The sequence below is a fragment of the Odocoileus virginianus genome, chromosome 6 (genome assembly GCF_023699985.2).
Source record: "Odocoileus virginianus isolate 20LAN1187 ecotype Illinois chromosome 6, Ovbor_1.2, whole genome shotgun sequence".
In the NCBI taxonomy this organism is placed as follows: domain Eukaryota; kingdom Metazoa; phylum Chordata; class Mammalia; order Artiodactyla; family Cervidae; genus Odocoileus; species Odocoileus virginianus.
Window position 1 is genome coordinate 8,499,193 of NC_069679.1, and position 13,859 is coordinate 8,513,051.

Genomic DNA, 13,859 nt, shown 5'->3' on the forward strand with positions numbered 1-13,859 from the left:
CTTGCAGGGGACACAGGTTTGATCCATGGTCAGGGAACTAAGATCCCACATACCACATAGTATGGTCAAAAAGCAAAATAAAAAAAAAAAAGAAGAAGAAAAAGAAGACAATAGCCATCATTTATAATCGTGAATCATTGAAAGCATCGTTCCTTTAAGAGTGGAATGAAACAAAAGTGTCTGCTATCACCTCTTCTGCTCCATAAGGTAGAGGCAAGACAGATACAAGGAGAAAGAAGGAAACAACACTGTCATTATCTGCAGCTAATCTAATTGTATATGTAGAAAACCCTCGAGGAATCTATGGATAAATTACTAAAATTGATCAGAGAGTTTACCAAACCAAACTTGTTAAATACAATTCACCAAAGTTGCTAAATATAGAAACTGATATACACACACACACACACACACACACACACGTGCACACACACACACACACACACACACATACATATATTCCCAGATTAAGATCTTAAGCTTAAAATATGAAAAAGACAAACCAGTTAAAAATGGGCAAGATGTGAATAGGCACTTTATGAAAAAGGAAACGTAAGTCGCCAATTTAAATTAAAATATGCTTGACTTCACTGACAGCTAGGAAAATACAAGTCAATGCTATGGTAAGAACTGATTTTCCAGGTTTCCCTGATGGCTGGGTGGCGGAGTCCGCCTGCCAATGCAGAAGACATGTGTTTGATCCCTGATCTGGGAAGATCCCACAAGCCACGGAGCAGCTAAGCCTGTGGGCCCCAAGCACTGAGCCTGTTCTCTGGAACCCAGGAACTGCAGCTGCTGAAGCCACGCGTCCCAGACCCTGTGCTCTGCAAGAGAAGCCCGACCACGACTAGAGAGGAGCCCCCACGGTTGCAACCAAAGGAAAGCCTGCGCAGCAACAAAGAGCCAGCACAGCCAATAACTCCACTGGCAACAGTTAGGTGATTTAGTAACACCAAGTACTGGTGAAGATGAAAATCACTGGAACCTTTTATATACCACAAATGGAGTGTAAATGGGTACAACTCTGAAAGACTTTGGTTATATGTATTTTGTAAAATTGAACTAGACATATTACAAAGAAATTCTTAAATATGCATAAAAATATTCATTGCTGCATTGTTAATGTGGCAAAACATTGGAGGCTATGAAATGTCCATTGACAGGAGAATGGGTAAATGGATAAATAGGTGTCTCTTCCCACAGTGAATTAACTCCAGCTATAACACGTAACATGGTCAAGTAAATGTATGAAAAAGGCAAGTTGCAGAAAACTACATAAAATCATGATGCCATTTTTATAAAGCTCAAATGAGCAAATTAGACAATATTTCATTTATGGATGCATACAGAAATGATAAAATAACCTTTTAAGGAAACCAATAAAATGGTCAACATAAAATTCAAGCCAGTATTATCTCTGGTGAGGCAGGATAAGATAGGAAAAAGGCATACAGATGGATGGATGCATTATGGGTAATGTTCTAGTTCTTAAGTTTGCTGGTGCATTTCCAGGTGTTTATTTTCTGTTGCACTTATTATTTCGATATATCAAATACTATGTATTAAATATTTTTAAAGTGGCCTGTAGTTTCCCATTCTCACCACTATGTGGCAGGCTAGTCTGTCAGTAAAGTATTGCAACTTCTGAAAGGGAAAGTGAAAGTGTTTGTCACTCAGTGGTGTCCTGACTCTTTGCAACCCCATGGACTGTAGTAGCCCACCAGGTTCCTCTGTCTGGGGAATTCTCCAGGCAAGAACACTGGAGTGGGTAGTCATTCCCTTCTCAGGGGATCTTCCTGACCCAGGGATCAAACCTGGGTCTCCTGCATTGCAGGGAGATTCTTTACCTGAATGCGAAAGACTAGCGAAAATAAAACCATACTTAATGACACAGTTTTCGCAGCAAGCAATTTCCTCTATAAGAACACATGCAAAATGTAAAACAGGGTTTTTTGTTCTAAGTGTTTACATGCACACCCAGGGCGGCTCAGGTGCACATTACTTTGACCTGGAGCTTGCAGCTTTGTGGCCAGGTTTTGTTTTTCCTTCCTTTTGCCTGTGAGCCATTTTTGCAAACTTAAAAGTGTATCTTCTTAAATGTTAATTTTTATTTCTCAGAACTTTCCAATATTTCCCAACGTATTCATTTCTAAATTAACAACACGGAGCATAAGGTTGGTTATTTGGCTTCCCTCTTGGCAATGGGGATTCCCTGGTGGCTGAGTAGTAAGGAATCTGCTTGCTAACGCAGGAGATGCAGGTCAATCCCTGGCTTAGGAAGAAACTCTGGAGAAGAAAATGGCAACACTCCAGTATTCTTGCCTGGGCAGTCCCATGGACAGAGGAGCCTGGTGGGCTGCAGTCCATGGGGTCGCAAAAGAGTCAGACACAACTTAGGGACTAAAACGACAACTTGGTAATTGACACATCTAACTTCCCCTTCTAATATTTATTGAATAGGAGTTGTTTTGTAGCATTAGCATTAGAACCACTGTTTTAATGAATATCTGGGTGACACTGTTATATACAGGAATATTTAAAAATCAGTAACAGTGTTAAAATAGCGACTCAATATTCATGACAGTCATCAAAATCACTCACAGGAATTCTGCTGCCAAATTCCACCAGTCACAGGAAGTGATTGACAAAAATAGGTATTTCTGTTTTAGCAGCCAATGTTATGCCACCCAGAGGCAAGTACACAAAGTCTTCAGCCACCCACTTCCTTCTTCATGCTCTAGATCTGCCTGTGTCAGCCACTAGACACATGTGGCAACTTAGGTCTTGTAACTAACACCCAAAAAAGACATCCTTTTCATTACAGGGGACTGGAATGCAAAAGTAGGAAGTCAAGAAACACCTGGAGTAACAGGCAAATTTGGCCTAGGAGTACAGAATGAAGCAGGGCAAAGGCTAGTAGAGTTTTGCCAAGAGAACACACTGGTCATAGCAAACACCCTCTTCCAACAACACAAGAGAACACTCTACACATGGACATCACCAGATTTTCAAAACCAAAATCAGATTGATTATATTCTTTGCAGCCAAAGATGGAGAAGCTCTATACAGTCAGCAAAAACAAGACCAGGAGCTGACTGTGGCTCGGATCATGAACTCCTTATTGCCAAATTCAGACTTAAATTGAAGGAAGTAGGGAAAACCACTAGACCATTCAGGTATGACCTAAATCAAATCTCTTCTGACTATGCAGTGGAAGTGAGAAATAGATTTAAGGGACTAGATCTGATAGACAGAGTGCCTGATGAACTATGGATGGAGGTTTGTGACATTGTATAGGAGACAGGGATCAAGACCATCCCCATGGAAAAGAAATGCAAAAAGGCAAAATGGTTGTCTGAGGAGGCCTTACAAATAGCTGTGAAAAGACAAGAAGCGATAAGCAAAGGAGAAAAGGAAAGATATTCCCATTTGAATGCAGAGTTCCAGAGAATAGCAAGGAGAGATAAGAAAGCCTTACTCTGATCAATGCAAAGAAATAGAGAAAAACAACAGAATGGGAAAGACTAGAGATCTCTTCAAGAAAATTAGAAATACCAAGGGAACATTCCATGTGAAGATGGGTTCAATAAAGGACAGAAATGCTATGGACCTAAAAGAAGCAGAAGATATTAAGAAGAGGTGGCAAGAATACACAGAAGGACTGTACAAAAAAGATCTCCACGACCCAGATAATCATGACGGTGTGATCACTCCCCTAGAGCCAGACATCCTGGCATGTGAAGTCAGGTGGGCCTTAGGAAGCATCACTACGAACAAAGCTAGTGGAGGTGATAGAATTCCGGTTGAGCTATTTCAAATCCTGAAAGATGATGCTGTGAAAGTGCTGCACTCAATATGCCAGCAAATTTGGAAAACTCAGCAGTGGCCACAGGACTGGAAAAGGTCACTTTTCACTCCAATCCCAAAGAAAGGCACTGCCAAAGAATGCTCAAACTACTGCACAATTGTACTCATTTCACACGCTAGTAGAGTAATGCTCAAAATTCTCCAAGCCAGGTTTCAGCAATACGTGAACCATGAACATCCAGATGTTCAAGCTGGTTTTAGAACAGGCAGAGGAATCAGAGATCAAATTGCCAACATCTGCTGGATCATTGAAAAAGCAAGAGAGTTCCAGAAAAACATCTATTTCTGCTCTATTGACTATGCCAAAGCCTTCGACTGTGTGGATCACAGTAAACTGTGGAAAATACTGAAAGAGATGGGAATACCAGACCACCTGACCCACCTCTTGAGAAACCTATATGCAGGTCAGGAGGCAACAGTTAGAACTGGACATGGAACAACAGACTGGTTCCAAATAGGAAAAGGAGTATGTCAAGGCTGTATATTGTCACCTTGCTTATTTAACTTATATGCACTGAGTACATCATGAGAAACGCTGGGCTGGATGAAGCACAAGCTGGAATCAAGATTGCTGGGAGAAATATCAATAACCTCAGATATGCAGATGACACTACCTTTATGGTAGAAAGTGAAGAGGAACTAAAAAACCTCTTGATGAAAGTGAAAGAGGAGAGTGAAAAGGTTGGCTTAAAGCTCAACATTCAGAAAACTAAGATCATGGCATCTGGTCCCATCACTTCATGGGAAATAGATGGGGAAACAGTGGAAGCAGTGTCAGACTTTATTTTTGGGGCTCCAAAATCACTGTAGATGGTGATTGCAGCCATGAAATTAAAAGACACTTACTCCTTGGAAGGAAAGTTATGACCAACCTAGATAGCATATTAAAAAGCAGAGACATTACTTTGCCAACAAAGGTCCATCTGGTCAAGGCCATGGTTTTTCCAGTGGTCATGTATGGATGTGAGAGTTGGACTGTGAAGAAAGCTGAGGGCTGAAAAATTGATGCTTTAGAACTGTGGTGTTGGAGAAGACTCTTGAGAGTCCCTTGGATTGCAAGGAGATCCAACCAGTCCATGCTAAAGGAGATCAGTCCTGGGTGTTCATTGGAAGGACTGATGCTGAAGCTGAAACTCCAATACTTCGGCCACCTCATGCGAAGAGTTGAATCACTGGAAAAGATCCTGATGCTGGGAGGGATTGGGGGCAGGAGGAGAAGGGGACAACAGAGGATGAGATGTCTGGATGGCATCACTGACTCGATGGACATGAGTTTGAGTAAACTCCGGGAGTTGGTGATGGACAGGAAGGCCTGGCGTGCTGCCATTCATGGGGTCGCAAAGAGTCGGACACGACTGAGTGACTGAAGTGAAATGAACGAGATGTGCCCTAAGTGTAAAATATATACTGAATTTTGAGGACTTAATATGAAAAAAAAAAGACCCAGTAATTTTAATAATGATTACTTGTTGAGATGATAATATTTTTGATGCCAAAAGCTCAGCTTCTCTGTACACTGGTGCCAAATCAAATCTTGCAGATAGTTTCGGGAGAAGCAGAAAAGGATAACTCTATTACTTTGCCAGGCAAAGGGGGACACAGTGGGCTAATGCCCTCAAACCATGTGTCCCCACTTGGGGAAGACAGTGAGAAGTTTCATATCAATTGTTTGTGTGTAGTCCTTGACTGGAAACTGGGACCTTGCCCCAAAGGTGCTCTTGACTGTTTCTCCTTGGTCTCGCATCCCTTCTCTTCCCTAAATAACAGCTGCTTGAATCTGATTGGAACTCAGGGGAGGTCATAGAGGCTGAATGAAGGCTGTTTCCTAAAATCAAATAAATGGGGGACACAGAAAGTCCTGCGCCCAGGAGACCCACAGAGCCTTGCTCAGTATTATTTTGGATATGTTAGGGAAAATAAAATATATTATTAAAATTACTCTCATCTGTTTCTTTTTACCTTTTTTATTGGACACTGGAACATTTAAAGTTACATAATGTGGCTCGCATGTGCGGCTCACATTTTCCTTTTTTTTTTTTTTCTTGGACAACACTGCTCTAGATGTTACAATACTTGTGATCCCTACCTACCAGGGCCGGCTTCATGGGCGTGTGGCCAGTGCGGTCAGCCGAACAGGGGCGTCCCATGCGGGGAAGTGTCTTGCATTTCACTTAATGACCCTTGGTGATCCTGTAGCCCGCCAGCTCTCGGTCCATGGAATTCTCTAGGCAAGAATACTGGTCAGGAGAGTGCCCTCCTCTAACTGGATCTTAGAACGTACTTTTCAGAAACAAGTCTCCTGGAACAATGGAGCATGCGCCAGGGGCTAGAAGCCCTGGTTCCTGCGCCATCCTGCCTTCCCGGCTCTGCCCCGCGACTGCTGCCCCTTCCAACCCGGGCTGGGTTCTGGGCGCGGCTGTGCGAAGGCGCGGGGCTGTAACTGTGGTCATCCCTTCCCCGGCCTGGCTGCTCCGGGTCACCCACTCGCCCCGATGGAGGGGCGAGAGCTTGACCGACGCTGAGGTCTACGTACCGTTGGGAGTCGCTTGTCTGCCCCGCGGTGGGCGGCGGGCGCTGGGGAAGCAGAGACACGTGGCCTGAAGCCGCTAGACCTCCCCCGGCTAGGGCGCGGCGCCGCGGTCCGCAGCTGGCAAGAGCCGGACCCAGCCCCCGGAGCCGGACCCAGCCCCCGGCGCCGGCCTTCTTCGCTGCCTGCCTGCGGGAGGGATGCGCCCTGCGGGGCCGTCCTGCAGAGAGAGTGTCCGCTTGCCCCTGGGGCGCCGCGGACTCCGGCTCTGAGCTTGGGGGTGGGTTGGCAGGAAGGACTCCTTTCCTCTTTCTAATCTTCCTCTGTCTTTCTAGCGTCTGCCTCTTCTGGACAGTTCAAGACACCCCCGGGGCAAATCATAACTCACAAATTGTGTGATTTCTGTATTGTGTAATTACGTGTGTGAATACTATGATATTCGCATTTAAAACTGGCATTGCACAGTAGAAAGGGGAAAGGTAAAACCCATGTTGATTATAATTTTTAATTTTAATTTACTTTATATTTTTAAATTAAAAAATTTAATTGTGGCAAAATACTCAACACAAAATTTACCATCTTAATCATTTCGATCAGCTCAATAGCATCAAGTATGTACATTGCTGTGCAACCAACACATCCATATTGCAGTGTGTGTCAGAAATTTGCTTCCTGGTTAAGACTAAATAATATTCCATTGTATGTGTATACCAAATTTTATTTATCCACTCATCCAGCAATAGGCGTTTGGGTTGCTTCCACTTTTTGCTGTTGTAAGTAATGCTATTAATTTTTGTGCATAAGTATCTCTTTACTTTGTTTTTGCTAAAATAAACAAGTCTGCTTTTGTTTATTTAGACTTGATACATACATCACTTTGCATACTTGTGTGTGCATTTGTAGGATAAGTTCCTAAAAGTAAAATCATTGTGTCAAAGGAAACGTGCCTTTTATAATTTGTTAAATATTGTCAAATTGCTGTCCACAGATGTTGAACGATTTTTCACAGCCTCACCAGCTCTGTATGCTTTCAGAATTTTTGATCTTTCACACTGTGCTAGATTAAAAATATTTCCATTAATAAGAATGAACAGAAACATACGAGATATGTTTAAACCCATGAGTTTGTAGTAGTACAATAAACTTCCCCTGAAACCCAAAATGTTCACTTTTGGAGGATGCTAGGGAAACAATTCATTATTTTAAAACCAACAAATGAAAACAAAAGGAAAGAATCAAGAATGACCTGCCTTGTCTATGTAAACTGTATGCCAGGATAGCTAACTAGTTAACAAGAGGAAGTGTCTGTTTATAAAAAATATTCTCATGCAAACACTAAGGAAATGATAAAAGTAGGCAATGATCATCAATTGTTGCAGAGATGGAGATAAATGAGAAAGAGATGACTAGACATCCATCTATGCATTGTAACAGGAGACCACCATGCTACGTCTCAACTGTTCTTGCCTAAACATTCAAAACTGAATCTGATCAAGTCATCAGATCTAACTGCCAGCAAGTTACAGAAAATATAGGGATAGGAAGAATATGTTAACATATCAAGGAGATGCAACTGGCAAAATTCGGACTGTAGGAAACTCTACAGAAAAAGTGACAATTTCTTCAATGAATAAATTAAACAAAGAAAAAGGAAAAAAGGAGGGGGAGGGATAGGAAATCTCTAAATTAAATTTAAGGTAGATAGCAACAAAATGCAATATATGGGTCCTATTCAGATCCTGTTTCAAATGAAAAAAACACGTGCTATCATTTAGAGGCAGTTGGGAATGTGAACCCTGATTGGATATTTAATGATGTTAAGGTAGTAATTGTTGATTTGAAGATAGTATGGTATTATGCTGCTTTAGAATATGATATTTTAGATAATATGGGGCAATTTTTTCAGATTTATGGTATTATGGTTAGGTAAAAGATATCTAATATTTTAAAACCATATACTAAAATAATTATTGATGAAATGATAACAATGTCTGAGATTTGGTTCAAGATAATTCAATGGGAATGTGTGTGGGCTGGGTATGGACAAACCATCATTGATGATGAGCTTATGATTGCTGAATGATTCATACTCTACAATTCTCTCTTTTATGTTGGAAATTTTCCAAATAAGAAAGTTCATTTAAAGAAAAAAGTTAATGGAGTCACAAAGTGTTGGACACAACCGATCGACTGAAATGAACTGAACTGAATCAGAAACAATGAGTACAAATAGCTCTTTTTTTGAATTTTGATGTAAAAAGGAAAAAAAAAAATCAACAGCTGTAAGGGTCAACAGAAGGGTGTTATCAAAAGAAGAAAAAACAACCCAACTTCTTAATTATTCAGTTCTTACATATATGGAAAAGTGTACAGCACAAGGACCCCTCGCTAAGTAAATACCCCCATGTATTAAAAAAAGGTATTTGAGTGGGTTTTTTTTTTTTTTTTTGTAAACATATAGAAAACAAATGAATCCCACATCTAGGAGTTTAAAACTTAGCCCCCGCCCACAATGAACTCACTTATGGAAAGGACAGACAGCAAAAACAGGCAAAAACAGGTCTCCACTTCCGTGAGAAAGCCGATTTGAGTTAAGAAGCTGGTCTTATCAAGTAGGGCTTCCCTTGTGGCTCAGCTGGTAAAGAATCTGCCTGCAATTCGGGAGACCTGGGTTTGACCCCTGGGTTGGGAAGATCCCCTGGAGAAGGGAAAGGCTACCCACTCCAGTATTCTGGCCTGGAGAATTCCATGGATTGTATAATCCATGGAGTCCCAAAGAGTTACTGAGAGTTCTTACTCTCAGTAAGAACTGAGACCACCCATGTCAACATGAGTCAACTGCTCCAGGAAATTCTTTTTTATTTTTATTTTTTTACTTTAATCTTTATTTTACTGATGAGGAAACAGGTTCCAAGAACTTAGATAATTTATCAGAACCCATCATAGGAGGTTAATACATATTTCTTTAATGAAGGAAATGATGGAAAGAATGATGATGCTGGTAGTGATTGATTGATCAGGGGTTAAAAGTCAAGTTTTCTGATTCCAAAGCCCAAGATTTCCCCAGTAGATGATCCTCTTCCAATTCTAATTCCAACTAGAATATTTCTTCCAGTTCTAAGACAGAATGAAGGATTTACGAAATCACTGAATTAAAAAATCAGGAAATTATTGGTTTTTTTTTTTTTGCTGCACTGCACTGCATGCAGAATCTTAGTTTACCTGACCAGGGGTTGAGCCTGTGCTTCCTGCTGTGGAAGGACAGAGGCTTAACCACTGGACCACCAGGTAAATCCCAGGGAACTTCTTATCCAGGAGGATAAATAGATTAATTGTTTGCTTCAAGAAATTAATTTATCTGGGCAAATAGTTTGCTCATCTGGGACAGGACAGATGACCGTCAGGACACCAGACTACTCACACAGGCAAAGAGTTCACATATATGACTTATTCAAGGAGACTTGCTTCAAGACTGCTTCTCTGTGTCTACGAATCCCAAGCTATCTTAAACATCATAAATGTGCCCAATCCCCATCAGTTTCTTGCTTTGACAAACCACCTTAAAACCACTTGAGCCTAGGCCGCCAAATCCTGTAAGCACCCTTTCTTGAAATCCTCTTAGTAACTACACCAAGTTTCTTTCAAGGTGTTATTCTCCCTCATTGCAGTAAATAGCAAATTAACTTAGACTTGCTTTGCTTGATCAACAGGATTTTCTGGTATTCTTTTGAGGTGTTGGCAGCAGCCAAGAGTTCTCCTAAAATCTGTGAACTTGAATGAGGGAAGAAAAAAAAAAAAACCCTGACATTTTCAGAAACTTTTAGCTGAATGTATACAATAAACCACAGTGACTTTTGTACTGGTAAAAACTACAGGTATTCTTGGTCTGCATTATAGCTGTTGCATACATCTCAAAATATCATTTTCACTCAACTCTGCTTTGAGATGAATGGTAGGGTCAGAATTGTGAAGGCGTTCAGACTTTACCCTCCCTGCAAGCTAAGTCAGCTTGCTACAGTTTCCTGGATAAGGACTGAAGACACTAAACTTCTAGGTGCCAGATGTAAGACTTCATTATTCATATTAAAAGGGGTAGGGAGAGTGTCAGCATGTTTGTGCAGTTTCCCTCAGCTCTAATTCCCATGGGGCAATGCAGAGGGCCAGGTGAAGAGCACACGTAGTAGACTGTTACATAAAAAGAACTTAGAATCAAGGCCCAGTAGTTCTGGAGAAAGCAACGAATAAGCTACTCTGTCGCCTGTGTCTGGCTACTGAAACCGCTAATATCACAAGAGCAAACTCAGCTGGAATGTGCAGGAAGACTCAGGATGCCTGATGAACTACCCCTCCTTACATGTAGCTCTAGATCTTGCCATTACTGCTCCTTGTCATAAAGGCGCAGATGTGTTACTCTACCATCATTTTGCTTTTATATTTAATATAATTGGGCTGCTGCTGCTGCTGCTAAGTCACATCAGTCGTGTTCAACTCTGTGTGACCCCATAGATGGCAGCCCACCAGGCTCCTGTCCTGGGACTCTCCAGGCAAGAACACTGGAAATGGGTTGCCATTTCCTTCTCCAGTGCATGAAAGTGAAAAGTGAAAGGGAAGTCGCTCAGCCGTACCCGACTTTTCACGACCCCATGGACTGCAGCCCACCAGGCTCCTCCGTCCATGGGATTTCCCAGGCAAGAGTACTGGAGTGGGGTGCCATTGCCTTCTCCGATAACTGGGTTACATGCATATAAATACATTACTCTGAGAAGGGGCTGGTAGGCTTTTTCCTTTGTTTCTCTTTGGCCGTGCCCTGCGGCATGTGAAATCTTGGTTCCTTGGCCAGGGATCAAACCCATGCCCCCTGCATTAGAAGGGCAGAGTCCTAAGCACTGAACCGCCAGGGAAATCCCCGGGGTAGGCACACTTAACCAGGCTGCCAAAGGGGCCCATGGCAAGAATATGGTCAAGAAACTGAAGATTTAAAAAAATATTTTCACCAATAAGTGAGGATATAAAAATAATTTTTTCTACAACTCCATTACTCAGGGAAATCTTTTTGGAGCTCATCTTGCCTAGATGGCAGAGTGGGAGGATCTCTGGCACCAAATCCAGGGCACTAGAGTTTGACTTTCAGTTGTATGAATCCCAGTCTTCCTCATTTGTAACATGAGATGCTTGTTCCCTAACTCACTGGCTCAATCAGAGAGTGAGAGGTAATTGTCACATGGTGCTGGTCAGAGGGTAAAGTGAATACATTTTTCTCAAGAGTAATTTGGCTGTATGTACTCAAAAATATTAAAACCCTTGGAGTTAGTAATTTCATTACTAGAAATTTACTATTAGGACATAATCAGATATACAGACAAAAATGTAAGTAAAAAGATGTTCACAGGAGTATTATTTAAAGAGTTAAACTTTTGTAAATATTTGGAATGTCTAACAATTAGGGGGTGGCTACAGCAACTGTGGCACATCTATACTGATAAATGCAGTCATTAGGAATTGTTACAGCTAAACGTTTGGCACCATTAGAAAATCCCCGTGATGTTATGTTACACGAAAAAGAAAAGATCTAAAACTTTCTGGGGATTTCCCTGACAGTCCAGTGGTTAAGAATCTGTGTTTCCAGTGTGAGGGGCATGGGTTTGATCTCTGGTCGGGAAACTAAGATCCCACATGCCACATGGCATGATTGAATAAATTAAAAAAAAAAAAAACAACTCTGTAGTACTTCTCAATTTTGTTTAAATGACCTCTGTATGTACACAGGCTCGGGGAAAAAAGACTAGCTAGAAATTTACTGAAAATGTTATTACTAGTGGTGTAATATGTACATACTTGACGTTTTAAGATTTACATTTAAAAACACTTCCCAGTATTCCTCAAAAAGCACTTGATGCTTTGTAATAAGAGATGCAAAGTATTTTAAAAAGCAGCTAAAATTGAGCTTACTTATGTGGAATGCTTTGGCAATCACATTGTGCTTCACAGTTGTGAAAATGTTATTAGGGTTTTTCTGGGGCTTTAGAAGCATGGGCTGGATTCCTATTTAAATCAATACATTTGCCTTCAGGGAAGATAAATTGATCAGTGGGCGCCCTGTTCTGTGCCGGCAGGCTCCCTCCGTTCACTTCTGCTCCCTCCCCCTGCAGCCCAGCAGCTGTGAGACTTGCTCAGCTCTAAGCCCTGTTTGTTTTTCTTCTCCCTCTCCATCCGCCACCCAGGCCTCCTTCCTCTGGTACAAGTCTGTCTGGTCTTGTCTCCTGGGCTGAATCATGCCTCAGAAATGGAAAATGCCTCAAGGCCAGGGCCTCTCTGTGTTAAAAATCAGGGGCCCAGCTTTGAGTGTGACATCAATATGCAATAATGAGAGTTTTGCTGCAGATTCCGGGTTAGAGGTCTGTATGGGTGGTGCCATGCTTATGGCCTTCTGGGTCTGAGGCTTGATAGAACGCTAAAACCATATGGCCAGACACAGGTGAGGAAAAAGCCACCTCTGTGGCTTGACTTGAGGGCAGCCTGTGGTCTCCCTTACCCCAGAGATCTCTGGTGCCAACTTACTGTCCTCCACTCTTGACATCTCCACCATAGGAGAAGGCTCCTGGTAAAATATACATGGATCATCTGGGGCGGCAGCATATCCTAATAGTAAGAGTGAGGCTCTGGTCTCAGACAGCCTCAGTTAGATTTGGATCCCAGCTCCACTACTGCTTGATGTCTGAGCCTGGGTCTCCCCATCTATAAATGGTGACAAAAAGCTCTTACATACACCAACATGTGACAGGTACACATCTAAGTGTGTTTATTATATTAACTCATTTGATCTATGGAACAACCTCATTTAGGTACATGCTAACAGCATGTCCATCATACAGATGAGGAAACTGAGGCCCAGGTGGTTAATTAACTTAAAGTCTAATAGAATTAGCACTAAGTTGAACCCAGACAGTATGGTTCCAGAGTCTATGTTTTTAAGGAACATGTTTGGGAGCCTCACTATAAGATGGAACAATAGTGACTCTGGTTTATTAGGAGCTTCCTTAGGGCCAGGCACTGGACTAAAGGGTATATTACAGAAATTTCTCATTAGTTCCTCCCACAGCCTGGATGAGGGAGGAACTATTGTTACATGCTAACCCCAACCTGGCAGGATAGCCTACTATATACAAGGCCCTCTGATAAGGGCTGGGCCTTCGGGGTAGCTATATCATAGAACTAAGTTGTGTCCATAAATAACTGTGATTCATGGTAGAATCAGAGCTTGACAGAGCTAGCAGAGAGCTTAGAGAGCTGAGTTAAACTGGCGACAAGAACTGATTTGCTTTGATTTTTTTCCCACAGGGTCTGGGGATTCAATGAGATAATGATAACAATAGCCAACACTTAATGAGTTACTTGCTGTGTGTGCATGTGTGTTAGTGTGTGTGTTTTTCTATGTGTCTCTGTGTGTTTATTTCATTCAACCCTC